Raw genomic sequence first — 22,641 nt, forward strand, 5'->3', positions numbered from 1 at the left:
TGTTTCTAGATTTTTTGATGATGGCCATTCTGACCGGTGTGAGATGATACCTCATTGTAGTTTTGATTTGCATTTCTCTAATGATTAAAGATGTTGAGCATTCTTTCATGTGTCTGTTGGCAATCTGTATCTCTTCTTTGGAGAAATGTCTATTTAGGTCTTCTGCCCATTTTTGGATTGGGTTGTTTGTTTTTTTGTTATTGAGCTGCATGAGCTGCTTGTAAATCTTGGAGATTAATCCTTTGTCCGTTGCTTCATTTGCAAATATTTTCTCCCATTCTGAGGGTTGTCTTTTGGTCTTGTTTATGGTTTCCTTTGCTGTGCAAAAGCTTTTAAGTTTCATTAGGTCCCATTTGTTTATTTGTGTTTTTATTTCCATTTCTCTAGGACCTGGGTCAAAAAGGATCTTGCTGTGACTTATGTCATACAGTGTTCTGCCTATGTTTTCCTCTAAGAGTTTGATAGTGTCTGGCCTTACACTTAGGTCTTTAATCCATTTTGAGTTTATTTTTGTGTATGGTGTTAGGGAGTGTTCTAATTTCATACTTTTACATGTACCTGTCCAATTTTCCCAGCACCACTTATTGAAGAGGCTGTCTTTTCTCCACTGTATATGCTTGCCTCCTTTATCAAAGATAAGGTGACCATACGTGCGTGGGCTTATCTCTGGGCTTTCTATCCTGTTCCATTGATCTATATTTCTGTTTTTGTACCAGTACCAAACTGTCTTGATTACTGTAGCTTTGTAATATAGTCTGAAGTCAGGGAGCCTGATTCCTCCAGCTCCATTTTTCGTTCTCAAGATTGCTTTGGCTATTCGGGGTCTTTTGTGTTTCCATACAAATTGTGAAATTTTTTGTTCTAGTTCTGTGAAAAATGCCAGTGGTAGTTTAATAGGGATTGCATTGAATCTGTAGATTGCTTTGGGTAGCAGAGTCATTTTCACAATGTTTATTCTTCCAATCCAAGAACATGGTATATCTCTCCATCTATTTGTATCATCTTTAATTTCTTTCATCAGTGTCCTATAATTTTCTGCATACAGGTCTTTTGTCTCCTTAGGTAGGTTTATTCCTAGGTATTTTATTCTTTTTGTTGCAATGGTAAACGGGAGTGTTTTCTTAATTTCACTTTCAGATTTTTCATCATTAGTATACAGGAATGCAAGAGATTTCTGTGCATTAATTTTGTATCCTGCTACTTTACCAAATTCATTGATTAGCTCTAGTAGTTTTCTGGTAGCATCTTTTGGATTCTCTATGTATAGTATCATGTCATCTGCAAACAGTGACAGCTTTACTTCTTCTTTTCCGATTTGGATTCCTTTTATTTCTTTTTCTTCTCTGATTGCTGTGGCTAACACTTCCAAAACTATGTTGAATAATAGTGGTGAGAGTGGGCAACCTTGTCTTGTTCCTGATCTTAGTGGAAATGGTTTCAGTTTTTCACCATTGAGGACAATGTTGGCTGTGGGTTTGTCATATACGGCCTTTATTATGTTGAGGAAAGTTCCCTCTATGCCTACTTTCTGCAGGACTTTTATCATAAATGGGTGTTGAATTTTGTCGAAAGCTTTCTCTGCATCTATTGAGATGATCATATGGTTTTTCTCCTTCAATTTGTTAATATGATGTATCACGTTGATTGATTTGCGTATATTGAAGAATCCTTGCATTCCTGGAATAAACCCCACTTGATCATGGTGTATGATCCTTTTAATGTGCTGTTGGATTCTGTTTGCTAGTATTTTGTTGAGGATTTTTGCATCTATGTTCATCAGTGATATTGGCCTGTAGTTTTCTTTCTTTGTGACATCTTTGCCTGGTTTTGGTATCAGGGTGATGGTGGCCTCGTAGAATGAGTTGGGGAGTGTTCCTCCCTCTGCAATATTTTGGAAGAGTTTGAGAAGGATAGGTGTTAGCTCTTCTCTAAATGTTTGATAGAATTCGCCTGTGAAGCCATCTGGTCCTGGGCTTTTGTGTGTTGGAAGATTTTTAATCACAGTTTCAATTTCAGTGCTTGTGATTGGTCTGTTCATATTTTCTATTTCTTCCTGGTTCAGTCTCGGCAGGTTGTGCATTTCTAAGAATCTGTCCATTTCTTCCAGGTTGTCCATTTTATTAGCATAGAGTTGCTTGTAGTAATCTCTTATGATCGTTTGTATTTCTGCAGTGTCAGTGGTTACTTCTCCTTTTTCATTTCTAATTCTATTAATTTGAGTCTTCTCCTTTTTTCTCTTGATGAGTCTGGCTAATGGTTTATCAATTTTGTTTATCTTCTCAAAGAACCAGCTTTTAGTTTCATTGATTTTTGCTATTGTTTCCTTCATTTCTTTTTCATTTATTTCTGATCTGATCTTTATGATTTCTTTCCTTCTGCTAGCTTTGGGGTTTTTTTGTTCTTCTTTCTCTAATTGCTTTAGGTGCAAGGTTAGGTTGTTTATTCGAGATGTTTCCTGTTTCTTGATGTAGGCTTGTATTGCTATAAACTTCCCTCTTAGAACTGCTTTTGCTGCATCCCATAGGTTTTGGATCGTCGTGTCTCCATTGTCATTTGTTTCTAGGTATTTTTTGATTTCCCCTTTGATTTCTTCAGTGATCACTTCGTTATTAAGTAGTGTATTGTGTAGCCTCCATGTGTTTGTATTTTTTACAGATCTTTTCCTGTAATTGATATCTAGTCTCATAGCGTTGTGGTCGGAAAAGATACTTGATACGATTTCAATTTTTTTAAATTTACCAAGGCTTGATTTGTGACCCAAGATATGATCTATCCTGGAGAATGTTCCATGAGCACTTGAGAAAAATGTGTATTCTGTTGTTTTTGGGTGGAATGTCCTATAAATATCAATTAAGTCCATCTTGTTTAATGTATCATTTAAAGCTTGTGTTTCCTTATTTATTTTCATTTTGGATGATCTGTCCATTGGTGAAAGTGGGGTGTTAAAGTCCCCTACTATGATTGTGTTACTGTCGATTTCCCCTTTTATGGCTGTTAGTATTTGCCTTATGTATTGAGGTGCTCCTATGTTGGGTGCATAAATATTTACAATTGTTATACCTTCCTCTTGGATCGATCCCTTGATCATTATATAGTGTCCGTCTTTGTCTCTTGTAATTGTCTTTATTTTAAAGTCTTTTTTGTCTGATATGAGAATTGCTACTCCAGCTTTCTTTTGATTTCCATTTGCATGGAATATCTTTTTCCATCCCCTCACTTTCAGTCTGTATGTGTCTCTAGGTCTGAAGTGGGTCTCTTGTAGACAGCATATATATGGGTCTTGTTTTTGTATCCATTCAGCCAGTCTGTGTCTTTTGGTGGGAGCATTTAATCCATTTACATTTAAGGTAATTATCGATATGTATGTTCCTATTCCCATTTTCTTAATTGTTTTGGGTTTGTTATTGTAGGTGTTTTCCTTCTCTTGTGTTTCTTGCCTAGAGAAGTTCCTTTAGCATTTGTTGTAAAGCTGGTTTGGTGGTGCTGAACTCTCTCAGCTTTTGCTTGTCTGTAAAGGTTTTAATTTCTCCATCAAATCTGAATGAGATCCTTGCTGGGTAGAGTAATCTTGGTTGTAGGTTTTTCTCCTTCATCACTTTAAGTATATCCTGCCACTCCCTTCTGGCTTGCAGCGTTTCTGCTGAAAGATCAGCTGTTAACCTTATGGGGATGCCCTTGTGTGTTATCTGTTGTTTTTCCCTTGCTGCTTTTAATATGTTTTCTTTATATTTAATTTTTGATAGTTTGATTAATATGTGTCTTGGTGTGTTTCTCCTTGGATTTATCCTGTATGGGACTCTCTGTGCTTCCAGGCCTTGATTAACTATTTCCTTTCCCATATTAGGGAAGTTTTCAACTATAATCTCTTCAAATATTTTCTCAGTCCCTTTCTTTTTCTCTTCTTCTTCTGGGACCCCTATGATTCGAATGTTGGTGCGTTTAATGTTGTCCCAGAGGTCTCTGAGACTGTCCTCAGTTCTTTTCATTCTTTTTTCTTTATTCTGGTCTGCAGTAGTTATTTCCACCGTTTTATCTTCCAGGTCACTTATCCGTTCTTCTGCCTCAGTTATTCTGCTATTGATCCCATCTAGAGTATTTTTAATTTCATTTATTGTGCTTGTCATCGTTTCTTGGTTCCTCTTTAGTTCTTCTACGTCCTTGTTAAATGTTTCTTGCATTTTGTCTATTCTATTTCCAAGACTTTGGATCATCCTTACTATCATTATTCTGAATTCTTTTTCAGGTAGACTACCTATTTCCTCTTCATTTGTTAGGTCTGGTGTGTTTTGACCCTGCTCCTTCATCTGCTGTGTGTTTTTCTGTCTTCTCATTTTGCTTATCTTACTGTGTTTGGGGTCTCCTTTTCACAGGCTGCAGGTTCGTAGTTCCCGTTGTTTTTGGTATCTGTCCCCAGTGGCTAAGGTTGGTTCAGTGGGTTGTGTAGGTTTCCTGGTGGAGGGAACTAGTGCCTGTGTTCTGGTGGATGAGGCTGGATGTTGTCTTTCTGGTGGGTTCGTCCACGTCTGGTGGTGTGTTTTGGGGTGTCTGTGGCCTTATTATGATTTTAGGCAGCCTCTCTGTTAATGGATGGGGCTGTGTTCCTCTCTTGCTAGTTGTTTGGCATAGGGTGTCCAGCACTGTAGCTTGCTGGTTGTTGAGTGAAGCTGGGTCTTGATGTTGAGATGGAGATCTTTTGGGAGGTCTGACGTCTTCTGCCAGCGTTCAGTGGGTGTTCTGTAGGAGCAGTTCCACGTGTAGATGTATTTCTCATGTATCTGTGGGGAGGAAGGTGATCTCCGCGTCTTACTCTTCCACCATCTTGCCCCTCCCTCCCCCAGTTATCTATTTTATACCTATTAGTGTGTATATGTCAATCCCAATCTCCCAATTCATCCCTCCCTCCCTTCCCCACTTGGTGTCCATACGTTTGTTCTCTAAGTCTATGTCTCTATTTCTGCCTTGCAAACACGTTCATCTGTACCATTTTTCTAGATTCCATATATATGCGTGAATATATGATATTTTTCTCTTTCTGCCTTACTTCACTCTGTATGACAGTCTCTAGGTCCATCCACATCTCTACAAATGACCCAGTTTCATTCCTTTTTATGGCTGAGTAATATTCCATTGTATATATGTACTACATCTTCTTTATCCATTTGTCTGTCGATGGACATTTAGGTTGCTTCCATGACCTGGCTATTGTAAATAGCTGCAGTGAACATTGGGGTGCATTTGTCTTTTTGAATTATGGTTTTCTCTGGGTATATGCCCAGTAGTGGGATTGCTGGGTTTAATTTTTAGTTTTATCAAGACTGTGCTTTCTACATTTTTAGGTCATAAAATACTCTATGGCCTAGCATACTCAATTTTTGCATATTTCATGTGAACTTGTAAAGGTTTATATATTGTTTTCTGGGTACAAAATGCATATATAAAAATTATATCTATCTAGTTAATAATATTGAGGTCTTCTACATCCTTTTTTTCACCCCTTAATGTAGTGAAGGAAGGAGTCTTTAAGTACAGAGAAGCAAAGATAACAACACTCAGAATCCTAAAGATGTTAATTTCAAGGCCATTCCCATTTCATTACTGCTGTATTTTTTGGCAATTATATCCTCTTTAGTGCCCAGGCAATTTCAAGCTGGATTTTCTGTCACTTACAGAAAGAGGCTTAAGTATGATGATATCACTAATATTTTCTCTGGCATTAGTATTTGCCAGTCTATGTTTTTCTCTCATACTGATTCTTCAATTATTTGTTATTTCCTTTTGAATTAAATTTAATTTTGTAAATCATCTGAAATTCCTTGTTAAGGGCAGCAAATATAAACCTGTACATAATATCAAGTAACTTCAAATAGAGTACTTTTCCACCTCTGCTGCAGCTGTCATAATGTTAGTCTGTGACGTAAAGATTACTTGGTTTCTGTATTCTCAGTTTCAAAAAGCAAAGATGACTTTGATACATTAAATATTTATCTTAAAATGGTTAGAATAAGCATTTTTCAATGCAGTAAATGCTAAGCCTCAGTTATCTGGAAAATCCACTTACATGGAAATATACAGTTGATCCTTGAACATACAGGAATTAGAGGCACTGACCTTCCTCACAATTGAACTTTACAGTTGGCACTCTGTATCCGATATTCTGCATCTATGGAATCAACCAGCTGTTCATTGTGTTGTACTGTAGTAAGTATTTATTGAAAAAACCCCACATATAAGTAGATCTGCACAATTCTAATCCATGTTATTCAAGGTCAACTGTCTATGCCCTAATATGGGAAACAGATGCATTATCAATATAGTAAATAGTATATTAAAAACTGAATACAATTGAAAAACAACCAAGAATGCCTTGGCATGCCTTGTTTTAATATTGGTATTTTAACAAATTTAATAGCTTTATTAAGGCATTAGTGACATAAAGTAAAGAGCAAATATTCAAAGTATACAATTCAAAAAGTTTTGAAATATGTATAAACCTGTGAAATCATCACCAAAGTCAAGATAATGAACATATCCATCACCCCTAGAAGTTTCCTTGTATCACTTTATAATTCCTCCACACTGTTCCTTTCCTTACCTTACACCCTAATACAAATCAACTGTTGATGTGCTTTTGGTTATTATGCATTAATTTTAGCTTTTAAGAAATCTCTATAAGTATAATCGTTCATTAAGTGCTCTCTTTTAGTTGGACTTTACTCAGCCTATGAATACACTCTTTGTAATTATTTTGAGATTCATCCTTGTTGCATCAATAACTCATTCCTTTTTATTGGGGACTAATATTCCATTGTATGGATATGCCATAATTTATCCATTCTCATACTGATGAACATTTGGGCTGTTTCCAATGTGGCTACAAATAAAACTTCTATGAACATTTATTTACAAGTCTTTGTATGGACATATGCTTTATTTTTATTTATTTATTTTTTGGGGGGTAAACACCTAGGAAAAGAATGAACTATTTAATGTATTTAGTCTGTTTAGTGTATTTAATTTTAGCCATTCTAATTGTTGTATAGTAATATCTCGTGGATTTAATTTGCATTTTTTAATGACTATTGATGACTATTGATGATTAATGACTATTGATATTTTTTCATGTACTTATTGGATATTCATATATCTTTCTTTAGTGAGGCATTTGTTCAAAGCTTTACCTTCCTAAAATTTGGGTGGTTTGTTTTCTTATTATTTTCTTGCAAGAGCTGTTTATATATTCTGAATAAAAATCCTGTATCAGATATGTGATTTGCAGATTTTTTTCTCCCTAATTGTAGCTTGTTTTTTCATTTTCTGATGTCTTTGAAGCGTGAGTTTTTAATTTGGATGAAGTTCTATTTATCAATTTATTCCTTTATGGATTGTGCTTTTGATATTATATGTAGGGCATTTTTTTCCTAACCCCAAACTACAAGGTTTCCTGCTAAAAGTCTTATAGTCTATGAAACATTTTGAGTTAACTTTTGTATATGGTGTGAAGTATGAAAAGTTCAGTTTTTTTACTTAAGGACATCCAGATTTTCCAGAACAATTTGTCAAAGACAATTCTTTCTTCACTGAATTGACTTTGCAGTTTGGTAAAAAATCAGTTCTGTGTATATATGTGGTCTTTATTACTATATCTTTATAAAACTTGAAATTGGGTAGTGTTCATTGTCCAAGTTTGTTTTTCATTTTGGTAAGTTCCTTTGGCTATTCTAGGTCCTTTGTATTTCAGTGTAAATTTATATCTCAACCTAATAAAGGCCATTTATGACAAACTTTAATATTTTGGATATTAACCCCTTGTCAGTTGCATCATTTGCAAATATTTTCTCCCAGGCTATAGGTTGTCTTTTCATTTTATTGATGGTTTCCTTTGCTGTGCAAAAGCTTTTAAATTTAATTCGATCCCATTTGCTTATTTTTGCTTTTGTTTCCTTTGCCTTATGACTCAGATAAAAAAAATATTGCTACAATTTATGTCAGAGTGTTTTCCCTATGTTCTCTTTTAGGAGTTTTATGGTTTCAGGTCTCACATTTAGGTCATTAATTCATTTTGAGTTTGTTTTTGCATATGGTGTAAAAAATATTCTAATTTCATTCTTTTACATGTAGCTATCCAGTTTTCCCAGCATCATTCATTGAAGAGACTGTATATTCTTGCCTCCTTTGTCATAAATTAATTGACCATATAAGTGTGGGTTTATTTCTCTGCTCTCTGTTCTGTTTCATTGATCTATATGTCTCTTTTTGTGCCAGTACTATACTGTTTGCTTGTTTTATAAATTTATTTATTTATTTATTTATTTTTGGCTGCGTTGGGTCTTCGTTGCTGAGAGTGGGCTTTCTCTAGTTGCAGCGAACAGGGGCTACTCTTCGTTGTGATGAATGGGCTTTTCATTGCAGTGGCTTCTCTTGTTGTGGAGCATGGGCTTCAGTAGTTGTGGCTCACAGGCTCTAGAACAGAGGCTCAGTAGTTGTGGTGCATAGGCTTAGTTGCTCTGCAGCATGTGGGATCCTCCTGGACCAGGGCTCAAACCCGTGTTCCCTGCATTGGCAGGTGGATTCTTAACCACTGTGCCACCAGGGAAGTCCAGTACCATACTGTTTTTTTGGTTTTGTATTTGTTTTAATTAATTTATTTATTTATTTATTTTTGGCTGTGTTGGGTCTTCGTTTCTGTGCAAGGGCTTTTTCTAGTTGCGGCAAGCGGGGGCCACTCTTCATCGCAGTGCACGGGCCTCTCACTGTCGCGGCCTCTCTTGTTGCGGAACACAGGCTCCAGACGCGCAGGCTCAGTAGTTGTGGCTCATGGGCCTAGTTGCTCCGCGGCATGTGGGATCTTCCCAGACCAGGGCTCGAACCCATGTCCCCTGCATTGGCAGGCAGATTTTCAACCACTGCGCCACCAGGGAAGCCCCATACTGTCTTGATGACTGTAGCTTTGTAGCATAGTCTGAAGTCAGGGAGCATGATACATCCAACTTTGTTTTTTTGGGTTTTTTTTCCCCCTCAAGATTGCTTTGGCAATTCAGGGTTTTCTGTGGTTCCATGTAAATTTTAGGATTATTTGTTCTAGCTCTGAGGAAAATGTCATGGGTATTTTGATAGGGATTTCATTAAACCTGTAAATTGCTTTGGGTAGTATTACCATTTTAACAATACTAAATCTGCCAATTCATGAACACAGTTTATATTTGCATTTCTTTGTATCATCTTCAATTTCCTTCATCATTGTTTTATACATTTCAGAGTATAGCTCTTTCACCTCCTTGGTTAAGTTTATTCCTAAGTATTTGATTCTTGATGGGATTTTAAATGGGATTTTTTTTTAACATTCTCTTGCTGATAGTTCATTATTAGTGTATAGAAAAGCAACAGATTTCTGTATATTCATCTTGTGTCCTAAAACTTTACTGATTTCATTTATTAGTTACTGAATTCTAATAGTTTTCAGATAGATACTTTAGGGTTTTCTATATATAGTATGATGTCATCAGCAAATAGTGACAGTTTAAATTTTTCTCTTCCAATTTGGATGCCTTTTCTGTTTCTTGTCTGATTGCTGTGTCTAGGAATTCCAATACTCTGCTAAATATAAGTGGTGAGAGTAGGCATCCTTGTCTTGTTCTTTATATTAGAGGAAAAGCTTTCAGCCTTTCACCATTGAGTATGACATTAGCTGTGGTTTTGTTATAAGTGGCCTTTACTATGTTGAGATGTCAAATCATATTCCTGATTTGATGAGAGAGTTTTCATTGTGAATGATGTTGAATGTTGTCAAATGCTTTTTCTGCATCTATTGAGATGACCATGTGGTTTTTATCCTTGTTTTGTTAATGTGGTGTACCATCTTGATTGATTTGTGGATATTGAACCATCTTTGCATCCCTGGACTAAATCTCATTTGATCATGGTGTATGACACTTTTTATATATTGTTGAATTCAGCTTGCTAATATTTTGCTGAGGACTTTTGCATCTATTTATCATATATTGGCCTGTAATTTTCTTTTTTTGGTTGCATCTTTGTCTGATTTTGGTATCAGGGTAATGGTGGCCTCATAGAATGAGTTTGAGAGTGTTCTCTCCTCTTCAATTTTTTGGAATACTTTGAGAAAGATAGATATCAGCTTTTCTTTCTGTGTTTGGTAGAATTCCACTGTGAACCCATCTGGTCCTGGACTTTCCTTTGCTGTGAGTTTTTAACTTACAAATTCAAGTTCACTACTGCTGATTTGTCTGTTCAGATTGTCTGTTTCTTCCTGATTCAGTCTTAGAAGATTGTATGTCCCTAGAAACTTATCCATTTCTTCTACATTACCCAATTTGTTGGCATATAACTATTTGTAATAGTCTCTTATGATTTTTTGTATCTCTGTGATTGCACTTGTAGTTTCTCCTCTTCCATTTCTTATTTTGTTTATTTGGGTCCCCTCTTTTTTTCTTGATGAGCCTGGCTAAAGGTTTATCAATTTTCTTTATCTTTTTAAAAAAACAGCTCTTTGTTTGTCTGATATTTTCTTTTTCTTTTTTCTTTCTTTTTTTGTGGGAGGGGGTTCTATTTTATTTATTTCCTCTCTGATCTTTATTATTTCCTTCCTTCTTCTGACTTTGGGCTTTGTATGTTCTTCCTTTTCTAATTCCTTTAGAGGGTGGGTTATGTTGTTTATTTGATATTTTTCTCATTTCTTGAGGTAGGCCTGTATCACTATACTTTCCTCTTAGAACAGCTTTTGCTGCATCCCATAGATTTTGGAAAGTTGTGTTATTGTTTTCATTTTTCTTGAGGTATTTTCTGATCTCCTCATCGGTTTCTTCATTGACCCATTTTTAGTAGCATATTGTTTGGTTTGCACGTGTTTGTGTTTTTCCAATTTTTCTTCCTTGTGTTTCCCCCCCTTTTCTTCTTTACCATTTTCCAACCACCCTTGTGGGCAGAAAAAGTGCTTGATATAATTTATATCCTCTTAAATGTAATGAGATATGTTTTGTGGTCTAGCATGTGATCTATCCTGGAGAACATTCCATGTGCACTTGAAAAGAATGTGTATTCTGCTGTTTTAGGATGTAATGTTCAATAGACATCTGTTAAGTCCAACTGGTCTATTGTGTCATTTAGGACCTCTGTTGCCTTACTGATTATCTGCCTGGATGACCTGTCCTTTAACATCCCACTGACATCAAAGTCCCCTACTATTATTGTATTATTGTCAGTTTCTTCCTTTGTGTCTGTTAATATTTGCTTTGTATATTTAGGTGCTCCTGTATAAGTTGCATATATATTAACAAGTTTTATATCCTCCTCTTGTATTGATCTCTTTATCATTATATAATGTCCTTCTTTGTCTCTTTTATAGACTGTTTTAAGGTCTATTTTGTCTGATATGAATTTACCACACCAGCTTTCTTGTCATTTTTATTTTCATGAAATATCTTTCTCTTTGTTCTCACTTTCATTCTGTGTGTGTCTTTAGCTCTGAAGTGAGTTTCTTGTAAGCACTGTATGGATGCATCTTGTTGTTGTTTTTTTTCAAATCCAATCAGCCCCTTATGTCTTTTGATTGTAGCATTTAGTCTATTGACATTTAAAGTGATTATTGATAGGTATGTACTTATTGCAATTTTGTTACTTGTTTTCTGGTTGTTTTTGTAGTTCTTCTCTGTTATTTTCTTCTTTCAGTTTCTTCCCTTCTGGTTTGATTATTTTCTTTAGTTGTATGCTTATGTTTCTTTCTGTCTAGTTTTTGTGTACCTTTGTATGTTTTTGATTTGTGGTTACCATGGGGTTCATATATGTTGACCTATAACTATATCTACTTGTTTTAAATGGGTAATCATTTAAGTTCAAACACATTTTAAAAGATCTGCATTTTTTACTCCCCTCTCCCACATTTTCTGTTTTTGATGTATTATTTTATACTTCATGTTTATCCCTTAACTGTTTATTGTAGTTATAGTTGATTTTACAGTTTTTTATTTTTTAATCTTTATACTAGCTTATTTAAGTGGTTGATCCACAACATTTACTATTTATTTGCCTTTACTAGTGGGATTTTTCTTTTCCTGTAAATTTTTCCTTCTTATTGTAACCCCCTTTTTTTTTTTCTCCACTTAGAGAAGATCCTTCAACATTCCTTTTAGGGTCAGTTTAGTATTGATGAACTGTTTTTGCTTATCCAAGTTCTTCATCTCTCCTTCAAGTCTGAAGGAGAATCTTGCTGGGTAGAGTATCCTAGGTTGTAGGTTTTTCCCTTTCAGCACTTTAAATATATCATGTCACTCCATTCTGGCCTACAAAGTTTCTGCAGAAAAATCAGCTAATACACTTATGGGGGTTCCCTTGTATGTGACTCTGTTTTTCTCTTGCTCCCTTTGGATTTCTCTCTTTATCTTTTACTTTGCCATTTTAATTATGATATGTTTTGGTGTGGGTCTTTTGGGGTTTATCTTGTTTGGGACACTGTCTGCTTCCTGTACCTGAATATCTGCTTCCTTCTTCAGGTTTGGGAGGTCTTCAGACATAATTTTATCAAGTACATTTTTGATCCCTTTCTTTCTTCTCTTTTCGGGACCCCTATAATGCAAATGTTAGTATGCTTGATGTTTTTCCACAGGTCCCTTAAACTGTTCTAATTTTTAAAAAAATTTATATGCTCTTTGCTGTTCCGATTGAATGATTTCCAGTATTCTATTATCTTCCAGATCACTTATGTGTTCTTCTGTATCATGTAGTGTGTTTTTCATTTCAGTTATTGTATTCTTCAGCTCTGATTGGTTCTCTTTAAAATTTTCTAGTTCCTTGTTAAAATTCTATGTTCATCTATTATTTTCCCTAGTTAGCATTCTTATTGCTAATGTTTTGAACTGTGTATCTGGTAAATTATTTATCTGTTTCATTAGTTGTTTATTTCAGAGGTTTTTTTCTTTCTTTCTTTTTTTGAGTAGTGTATTTATCATAATAATGTAATTTTTTCCCTAAATGAAAACATGTTCATTATAAAAATGCAAAAACATACATGTATATAAAGGAGAAGAGTGACATTTGCTCTTTTTGTGTTCCTTTTCCATAATACCCCTTTCCTCATCCAGAGATAAACACTGTTAATGATTTTGTATACCACATCCTTCCCAAACCATTTCTATGCATTTACCAAAATATGTGTTTGTGTGCCTTTATATTTATATATATTAGACATATATACACATGTATATGGTTTACACATTATAGTATCATATTACACATATTGCTCTGTAAGCTGATTTCCCTTTAAATATATCATAGATATATATTAATGGCCAATTGCCTTCTCATGATATTTTACCAGTTTACATTACCTCCAAGAGGTGTGCTTTCTTTTTATATTTTTTATTTAAAAATTTTTTTAATTTTATATTGGAGTATAGTTGATTTACAATGTTGTGTTAGTTTCAGGTGTACAGCTAAGTGATTTAGTTATACATATACATATATGTATTCTTTTTAAGATTCTTTTCCCAAATAGGTTATTACAGAGTATTAAGTAGAGTTCCCTGTGCTATACAGTAGGTCCTTCTTGATTATCTATTTTATATATAGTAGTATGTATATGTTAATCCCAAACTCCTAATTCATACCCCCACCCCACATTTCTGCTTTGGCAAGCATAAGTTTGTTTTTGAAGTCCGTGAGTCTGTTTATCTTTTGTAAGTAACTTCATTTGTATCATTTTTTTAGATTCCACATATAAGTGATATCATACAGTATTTGTCTTTCTCTTTCTGACTTACTTTACTTAGTATGATAATCTCTAGGTTCATCCATGTTGTTGCAAATGGCATTATTTCATTCTTTTCTATGGCTGAGTAATATTCTATTGTATATATGTACCACATCTTCTTTATCCATTCCTCTGTCGATGGACATTTAGGTTGATTCCATGTCTTGGCTGTTGTAAATAGTGCTGCAATAAACATTAGGGTGCATGTATCTTTTCAAAGTATGGTTTTCTCCAGATATATGCCCAGGAGTGGGATTGCTGGATCATATGGTAGCTCTATTTTTAGTTTTTTAAGGAATCTCCATACTGTTCTCTCTAGTGGCTGCACCAATTTACATTCCCACCAACAGTGTAGGAGGGTTCCCTTTTCTCCATATCCTCTCCAGAATTTATTGTTTGTAGACGTTTTGATGCTGTCCATTCTGACCAGTGTGCAGTGATACCTCAGTATAGTTCTGATGTGCATTTCTCTAATAGCTATGTTAAGCATCTTTTCATGTGCTTCTTGACCATCTCTGTGTTTTCTTTGGAGAAATGTCTATTTAGATCTTCTGCCCCTTTTTTGATTGGGTTTTTTTTTTTTCATATAGAGCTGCATGAGCTGTTTGTATATTTTGGAGATTAATCCCTTGTCGCATCATTTGTCGGTCGCATCATTTACAAATATTTTCTCTCATTCTGTGGGATTTTGGTTTTGTTTTGGTTTCTTTTTGTTTTATTTATGGTTTCTTTTGCTGTACAAAACGTTTTAAGTTTAGTTAGGTCCCATTTGTTTATTTTTGGTTTTATTTTCATTACTCTAGGAGGTGGATCCAAAAAGATATTGCTGCGATTTATGTCAAAGAGTGTTCTGCCTGTATTTTCCTCTAAGAGTTTTACAGTATCTGGTCTTACATTTAGGTCTTTAATGCATTTTGAGTTTATTTTTGTGTATGGTATTAGAGAATGTCCTAATTTCATTCTTTTACATGTAGCTGTCCAGTTTTCCCAGCACCACTTATTGAAGACTGTCTTTTCTCCATTGTATATTCTTGCCTCTTTTGCTGTAGATTAATTGAGCATAGGTGTGTGGGTTTATTTCTGGGCTTTCTCTCCTGTTCCATTGATCTATAAGTCTGTCTTTGTGCCAATATCATACTGTTTTGCTTACTGTAGCTTTGTAGTATAGTCTGAAGTGAGGGAGCCTGATTCCTTCAGTTCCATTTTTCTTACCAAAGATTGTTTTGACTATTCGGGGTCTTTTGTGTTTCCATACAAATTTTAAGATTTTTGTTCTAGATCTGCAAAAAAATAAAAATAAAAAATTGCCATTGGTAATTTGATAGGGATTGCATTGAATCTGTAGATTGACTTGGGTGGTACAGTCATTTTGACAATATTGATTCTTGCATTCCAAGAATATGGTATATCTTTCCATCTGTTTGTGTCATCTTTCATTTATTTCATCAACATCTTATAGTTTTCAGAGTACAGGTCTTTTGCCTCCTTAGGTAGGTTTATTCCTAGGTATTTTATTCTTTTTGATGTGATAGTAAATGGGGTGTTTATTGAATTTCTCTTTCTGATGTTTCATTGTTAGTGTATAGAAATGCAACAGATTTCTGTGTATTAATTTTATATCCTGCAACTTTACCAAATTCATTAATGAGCTCTAGTAGTTTTCTGGTAGCATCTTTTAGGATTTTCTATGTATAGTATCAGGTCATCTGCAAACAGTGACAGTTTTACTTCTTTTCCAATTTCGACTTGTTTTATTTCTTTTTCTTCTTGGATTGCTATGGCTAGGACTTCCAGAACTATGTTGAATAAAAGTGGTGAGAATGGACATCCTTATCTTGTTCCTGATCTTAGAGGAAATGCTTTCAGCTTTTCACCATTGAGTATGATGTTAGCTCTGGGTTTGTCATATATTGCCTTTATCATGTTGAGGTATGTTCCCTCTATGCCCACTTTCTGGGGAGTTTTTATCATAAATGGGTGTTGAATTTTGTCAAAAGCTTTCTCTGCTTCTATTGAGATGATAATATGGGTTTTTTTTTCTTTTTTTTTTTAATTGAAGTGTAGTTGATTTACAATGTTGTGTTAATTTCTGCTGTACAGCAAAGTGACTTAGTTATACATATATATACATTCTTTTTCATATTCTTTTCCATTACAGTTTATCACAGGAGATTGGATATAATTCCCTATGCAAGACAGTGGGACCTTGTTTTTTATCCATTCTAAATATGCCAGTTTGCATCTGCTAATCTCCATATCCCAATCCATCCTTATCCCACTCTCCTCCCCCTTGGCAACCACCAGTCCATTCTCTTAGTCTGTCATTCTGTTTCTGTTTAATAGATAGGTTCATTTTGGTCATATTTTAGATTCCACATACAATTGATATCATATGGTACTTGTCTTTCTCTTTCTGACTTACTTTACATAGTATGATAATCTCTAGGTTCATCCATGTTGCTGCAAATGGCATTATTTCATTCTTTTTTATGGCTGAGTAATATTCCATTGTACATATGTACCACATCTTCTTTATCCATTCATCTGTCGATGAATATTTAGGTTTTTTCCATGTCTTGGCTATTATGAATAGTGCTGTTGTGAACATAGGAGTGCATGTATCTTTTCAAAGTGTGGTTTTCTCCAGATATATGCCCAGGAGTGGGATTGCTGGATCATATGACAGCTCTATTTTTAGTTTTCTGAGGAAGCTTCATACTGTTATCCATAGTGGCTGCACCAATTTACAGTCCCACAAACAGTGTAGGAGGGTTCCTTTTTCTTCATACCCTCTCCAGAATTTATTGTTTGTAGATGATGGCCATCTGACTAGTGTGAGATGATACCCCATTGTAGTTCTGATTTGCATTTCTCTAATAATTAGCTCTGTGAAGCATCTTTTCTTGTGCTTCTTGGCCATCTGTGTGTTTTCTTTGGAGAAATGTCTATTTAGATCTTCTGCCTCTTTTTTGACTGTTTTTTTTTATATATAGAGCTGCATGAGCTGTTTGTATATTTTGGAGATTAATCCCTTGTCGGTCACATCATTTAAAAATATTTTCTTTTATTCTGTGGGTTGTCTTTTCATTTTGTTTGTGGTTTCCTTTGCTGCGCAAAAGCTTGTAAGTCTGATTATATCCCATTTGTTTATTTTTGTTTTTATTTCTTTTGCCTTGGGAGACTGACCTAACATTGGTACGATTTATGTCAGAGAATGTTTTGCCTATGTTCTCTTCTAGGATTTTTATGGTGTTATGTCTTATATTTAAGTCTTTAAGCCATTTTGAGTTTATTTCTGTGTATGGTAAGAAGGTGTGTTCTAACTTCATTGAGTTACATGTGGCTGTCCAACTTTCCCAGCACCACTTGCTGAAAATATTGTCTTTTTCCCATTGTATATTCTTGCCTCTTTTGCCAAAGATTAATTTACTGTAGATGTGTGGGTTTATTTCTGGGCTCTCTATTCTGTTCTATTGCTCCATATGTCTGTTTTTGTGCCAGTACCATGCTGCTTTGATTACTGTAGCTTTGTAGCATTGTCTGAAGTTTGGGAGGGTTATGCTCCTGGTTTGTTCTTTTTCTTCAGGATTGATTTGGTAATTCTGGGTCTTTTATGGTTCCATATGAATTTTACGATAATTTGTTCTAGTTCTATGAAAAATGTCATGGGTAATTTGTTAGGGATCACATTAAATCTGTAGATTGCTTTGGGTAGTATGGCCATTTTAACAATATTAATTCTTCCAATCCAAGAGCATGGGGTATCTTTCCATTTCTTTGAATCATCTTCAGTTTTCTTTATTAATGTTTTATAGTTCTCAACATATAAGTCTTTCACCTCCTTGGTGAGGTTTATTCCTATTTATTTTACTTTTGGGGTTGTGATTTTAAAAGTTATTATTTTTTTTAGCATTCCCTTTCTGATGTTTCATTGTTGGTGTAAAGAAATGTAACCAATTTCTGTATGTTAATCTTGTATCTTGCTACCTTGCTGAATTCGTTTATCAGTTCTAGTATTTTTTGTGTGAAGTCTTTAGGGTTTTCTATATATAGTATCATATCATCTGCATATAATAACAGTTTTACCTCTTTCCTTCCAATTTGGATATGTTTTATTTCTTTTTCTTGTGTCATTGTTGTGGCCAGGACTTCCAATGCTATGTTGAATAGAAGAGATGAGAGTAAGCATTCTTGTCTTGTTCCAGATTTTAGCAGGAAGGCTTTCAACGTTTCACCATTGAGTATTATATTGGCTGTGGGTTTGTCATTAATAGCTTTTACTATTTTGAGATATGTTCCCTCTATACCGACTTTGATAAGAGTTTTTATCATGACTGGATGTTAAATTTAGTCAAATGCTTTTTCTGAATCTATTGAGATGATCATGTGTTTTTTGTCTTTTCTTTTTTTGATGTGGTGTATCATGTTGATTGATTTGTGTTATGTTGAACCATCCTTGTGAACTTGGGAAGAATTCCACTTGGTTGTGTATGATCTTTTTTATGGGTTGTTGGATTCGGTTTGCTAATATTTTGTTGAGAATTTTTGCATCTATGTTCATCAAAGATATTGGCCTGTAATTTTCTTTTTTGGTGGTGTCTTTGTCTGGTTTTTGTATCAGGGAGATGGTGGCTTCATAGAATGTCTTTGGGAGTGTTGCCGCCTCTTCAGTTTTTTGGACAAGTTTGAGAAGGATTGGTATGATTTCTTCCTTGTATGTTTGGCAGCATTTTCCTGTGAAGCCATCTGGTCCTGGACTTTTGTTTGTAGGGATTTTTTAAATTACAGATTCTATTTCACTTCTAGTGATCAGTCTGTTTAAATTATCTAATTCCTTTGTCATTCAATTTTGGTTCACTGTATGTTTCTAGAAACCTGTCCGTTTCTTATAGATTGTTGAATTTGTTTTAATATAATTGTTCATAGTATTCCCTTAAGGTTTTTTTATATTTCTGCAGTATCTGTTGTTATGTCTCCTTTTCCAGTTCTCATTTTGTTTATTTGGGTTCTCTCTCTTTTTTCTTCTTGGGGAGCCAGGCCAGAGGTTTGTCAATCTTGTTTATCCTTTCAAAGAGCCAGATCTTGGTTTTTTTGAATTTTTCTATTTAAAAAATTTTTAATTTTATTTATTTCCTCTCTGATCTTTATTATTTCCTTCCTTCTGCTGACTTTAGGTTTTGTTTCTTCTTTTTCTAATTCTTTTAAGTGGTGGGTTAGGTTGTTTATTTGAGATTTTTCTTATTTTTTTGAGGATGGCCTGTATTATGAACTTCCCTCTAAGAACTGCTTTTCTGTATCCCATAGATTTTGTGTGGTGTGTTTTCATTGTCATTTGTGTCTGAGTATTTTTTTAATTTCCTCTTTGATTTCATCATTGACCCATTGGTTTTTTAGTAGCATGTTTTTGAGTCTCTGTGTAATCATTTTTCCTCATTTCTTTTTCTCTCGTTAATTTCTAGTTTCATGCTGTTGTGGTCGGAAAAGATGCTTGAGATAATTTCTCTACTCTTAAATTTGCTGAGGATTGTTTTCTGCCCTAGTATGTGGTCAATCCTAGAGAACATTCCATGTGCACCAAAAAGAATGTGTATTCTGGTTTTTTTGGATGTAATTTCCTAAAAATCTCAATTAAATTTAACTGTTCTAGTGTATCATTTAGTATCTCTGTTGCCTTATTGATTCTCTGTCTGGAAGATCTATTGATGTGAGTAGGGTGTTAAATTCTCCTATTATTATTGTATTCCTCTCAATTTCTCCCTTTATGTCTGGTAAAAATATGAAATGCTTTATGAATTTCCATGTCATCCTTGCACAGGGGCCATGCTAATATTCTCTGTATCGTTCTAATTTTAGCATATGTGCTGCCAAAGTGAGCATGATCATATGGTTTTATTCTTCAATTTGTAAACATGGAGTATCACACCGATTGATTTGCAGTTACTGAAAAATCCTTGCATCCCTTCGATAAATTCCACTTTACATGGTGCATGATCCTTTTAATGCACTGTTGGATTTGGTTTGCAAGTATCTTGTTGAGGACTTTTACGTCTATATTCATCAGTGATATTGGTCTTTAATTCTCTCTCTCTTTTTTTTTTTTTTTGCAGTATCTTTGTCTGGTATTGGTATCAGAATGATGGCCTCATAGAATGAGTTAAGGAGTGTTTCTTCCTGTGCAGTTTTTTGAAATAGTTTCAGAAGGATCAGTGTTAACTCTTCTCTAAATGTTTGATAGAATTCACCTGTGAAGCCATCTGGTCCTGTACTTTTGTTCGTTGGGAGTTTCAATTTCAGTGCTTGTGATTGGTCTGTTTATACTTTCTATTTCTTCCTGGTTCAGATTTCGGAGATTGTACCTTTCTAGGAATTTGTCCATTTCTTCTAGGTTGTCCATTTTATTGGCATATAGTTTCTTGTAGTAGTGTCTTATAATCCTTTGTAATTCTGTGGTGTCAGTTGTAACTTCTCCTTTTTCATTTCTAACTTTATTGATTTGAGCCCTCTCCCTTTTTATCTTGATGAGTCTGGCTAAAGGTTTATCAATTTTGTTTATTTTTTCAAAGAACCAGCCTTTAGTTTCATTGATGTTTTCTATTGTTTTCTTCATCTCTATTTCCTTTATTTCTGCTCTGATTTTTATGATTTATTTCTTTCAGCTAACTCTGGGTTTTGTTTGTTCTTTCTCTAGTTGCTTAGGTGTAAGGTTGGGTTGCTTATTTGTGATTTTTCTTATTTCCTGAGGTAAGGTTGTATTGCTATAAAGTTCCCTCTTAGAACCGCTTTTGCCACATTTCATATGTTTTGGATCATCCTGTTTTCCTTTTCATTTGTCTCTAGGTATTTTTTATTTCCTGTTTGATTTCTTCAGTGATCCAGTGGTTGTTTAGTAATATATTGTTTAGCCTCCACATGTTTGTGTTTTTTACAATTTTTTTCTTGTAGTTGACTTCTAATCTTATAGTGTTGTGGTCAGGCAAGGTGCTAGATATGATTTCAATTTTCTTAAATTTACTGAGGCTTGCTTTGTGGCCCAGCATGTGATCTATCCTGGAGAATGTTCTATGTGCACTTGAGAAGGTGTATTCTGCTGCTTTTGGATGGAATGCTCTATAAATGTCAATTAAGTCCATCTGGTCTAATGTGTCATTTAAAGCCTGTGTTTCCTTATTGATTTTCTGTCTGGATGATCTGTCCCTTGATATAAATGGGGTATTAAAGCCCCTCTATATTGTGTTACTGTCAATTTCTCCTTTTATGGCTGTTAGCATTTGCCTTATATATTGAGGTGCTCCTATGTTGGGTGCATATATATTTAGAATTGCTATATCTTCTTCTTGGATGGATTGCTTGATCATTATGTAGTGTCCTTCTTTGTCTCTTGTAACAGTCTTTTTTTTTTGAGGTCTATTTTGTCTGATATGAGTATTGCTACTCCAGCTTTCTTTTGATTTCCATTTGCATGGAATACCTTTTTCCATCCCCTCACTTTCATTCTGTATGTGTCCCTAGATCTGAAGTGGGTCTCTTTTAGACAGCATATATACGGGTGTTGTTTTTGTATGCATTCAGCCAGTCTATGTTTTTGGTTTAATCTGTTTACATTTCAGGTAATTATTAATATGTATGTTCTTATTGCCATTTTATTCATTGTTTTGGACTTATTTTCGTAGGTCTTTTTTCTTCCTTCCCTTTTTTGTTCTCTTCTATTGTGATTTGATGACTATCTTTAGTGTTGTGTTTGTATTGTTTTTTCTTTTTTGTGTGTACATCTATTGTAGACTTTTGGTTTGTGGTTACCATGAGTTTTTGATGTAGCAGTCTGTATATATACACGACTGTTTTAAGTTGCTGGTCTCTTAATTTCAAATGCATATCCAATATCCTGCATTTGTACTCTCCTCTTCTCACAATTGCTGGTTTTGATATCATATTTGTGTGTGAATGATCTACTACATTTAGGTTTGCCTTTATTGGTGAGCTTTCCCGTTTGTAATTTTCTTGTTTCTAGTTGTGACCTTTCCTTTCCTTCTAGAGAAGTTCTTTTAGCATTTGTTGCAAAGCTGGTCTAGTGGTGCTGAATTCTCTTAGCTTTTGCTTGTCTGTAAACCTTTTGATGTCTGTGTCAAATCTGAATGAGAGCCTTGCTGGGTAGAGTATTCTTGGTTGTAGGCTTTTCCCTTTCATCACTTGAAATATATCATGCCACCTCCTTCTGACCCACAGAGTTTCTGCTGAGAAATCAGCTGATTACTTTATGGGAATTTCCTTGTATGTTGTTTGTTGCTTTTCCCTTGTTGCTTTAATATTTTCTCTTTGTCTTTAATTTTTGTCAATTTGATTAATATGTTCCTCGGTGTGTTCCTCCTTGGGTTTATCCTGCCTGGGACTCTCTGTGCTTCCTGAACTTGGGTGACTGTTTCCTTTCCCATGTTAGGGAAGTTTTCAGCTATTATCTCTTCACGTATTTTCTCAGGCCCTTTCTCTCTCTCTTCGCCTTCTGGGACCCCCATAATGTGAATGTTGGTGAATTTAATGTTGTCCCAGATGTCTCTTAAAGTGTCCTAATTTCTTTTCATTCTTTTTTCTTTATTCTGTTCCACGGCAGTGATTTCCACAGTTCTTTCTTCCAGCTCACTTATCTGTTTTTCTGCCTCATTTATTCTCCTATTGATACCTTCTGGTGTATTTTTCATTTCAGTTATTGTATGGTTCAACTCTGTTTGTTTGTTTTTTATATCTTCTAGCTCTTTGTTAAGCATTTCTTATGTCTTCTTGGTCTGTGCCTCCATTCTTTTTCTGAGATCTTGGATCATCTTTACTATCATTTCTCTGAATTATTTTTTTAGGTGGATTGCCTATCTCCGTTTCACTTGTTCTTC

At 34.7% G+C, this 22,641-nt stretch overlaps 1 non-coding gene across 1 annotated transcript; it reads right to left on the reverse strand.

Annotated features, from left to right (window-relative positions):
• Positions 1 to 19,532: 19,532 nt before the first annotated feature.
• On the reverse strand, positions 19,533 to 19,639 carry LOC133091555 (U6 spliceosomal RNA). The gene has a single exon (XR_009700900.1). It is a non-coding gene; the product is annotated as a U6 spliceosomal RNA (small nuclear RNA).
• Positions 19,640 to 22,641: the final 3,002 nt, after the last annotated feature.

This window comes from Eubalaena glacialis, chromosome 4 (genome assembly GCF_028564815.1).
Source record: "Eubalaena glacialis isolate mEubGla1 chromosome 4, mEubGla1.1.hap2.+ XY, whole genome shotgun sequence".
Classification (NCBI taxonomy): domain Eukaryota; kingdom Metazoa; phylum Chordata; class Mammalia; order Artiodactyla; family Balaenidae; genus Eubalaena; species Eubalaena glacialis.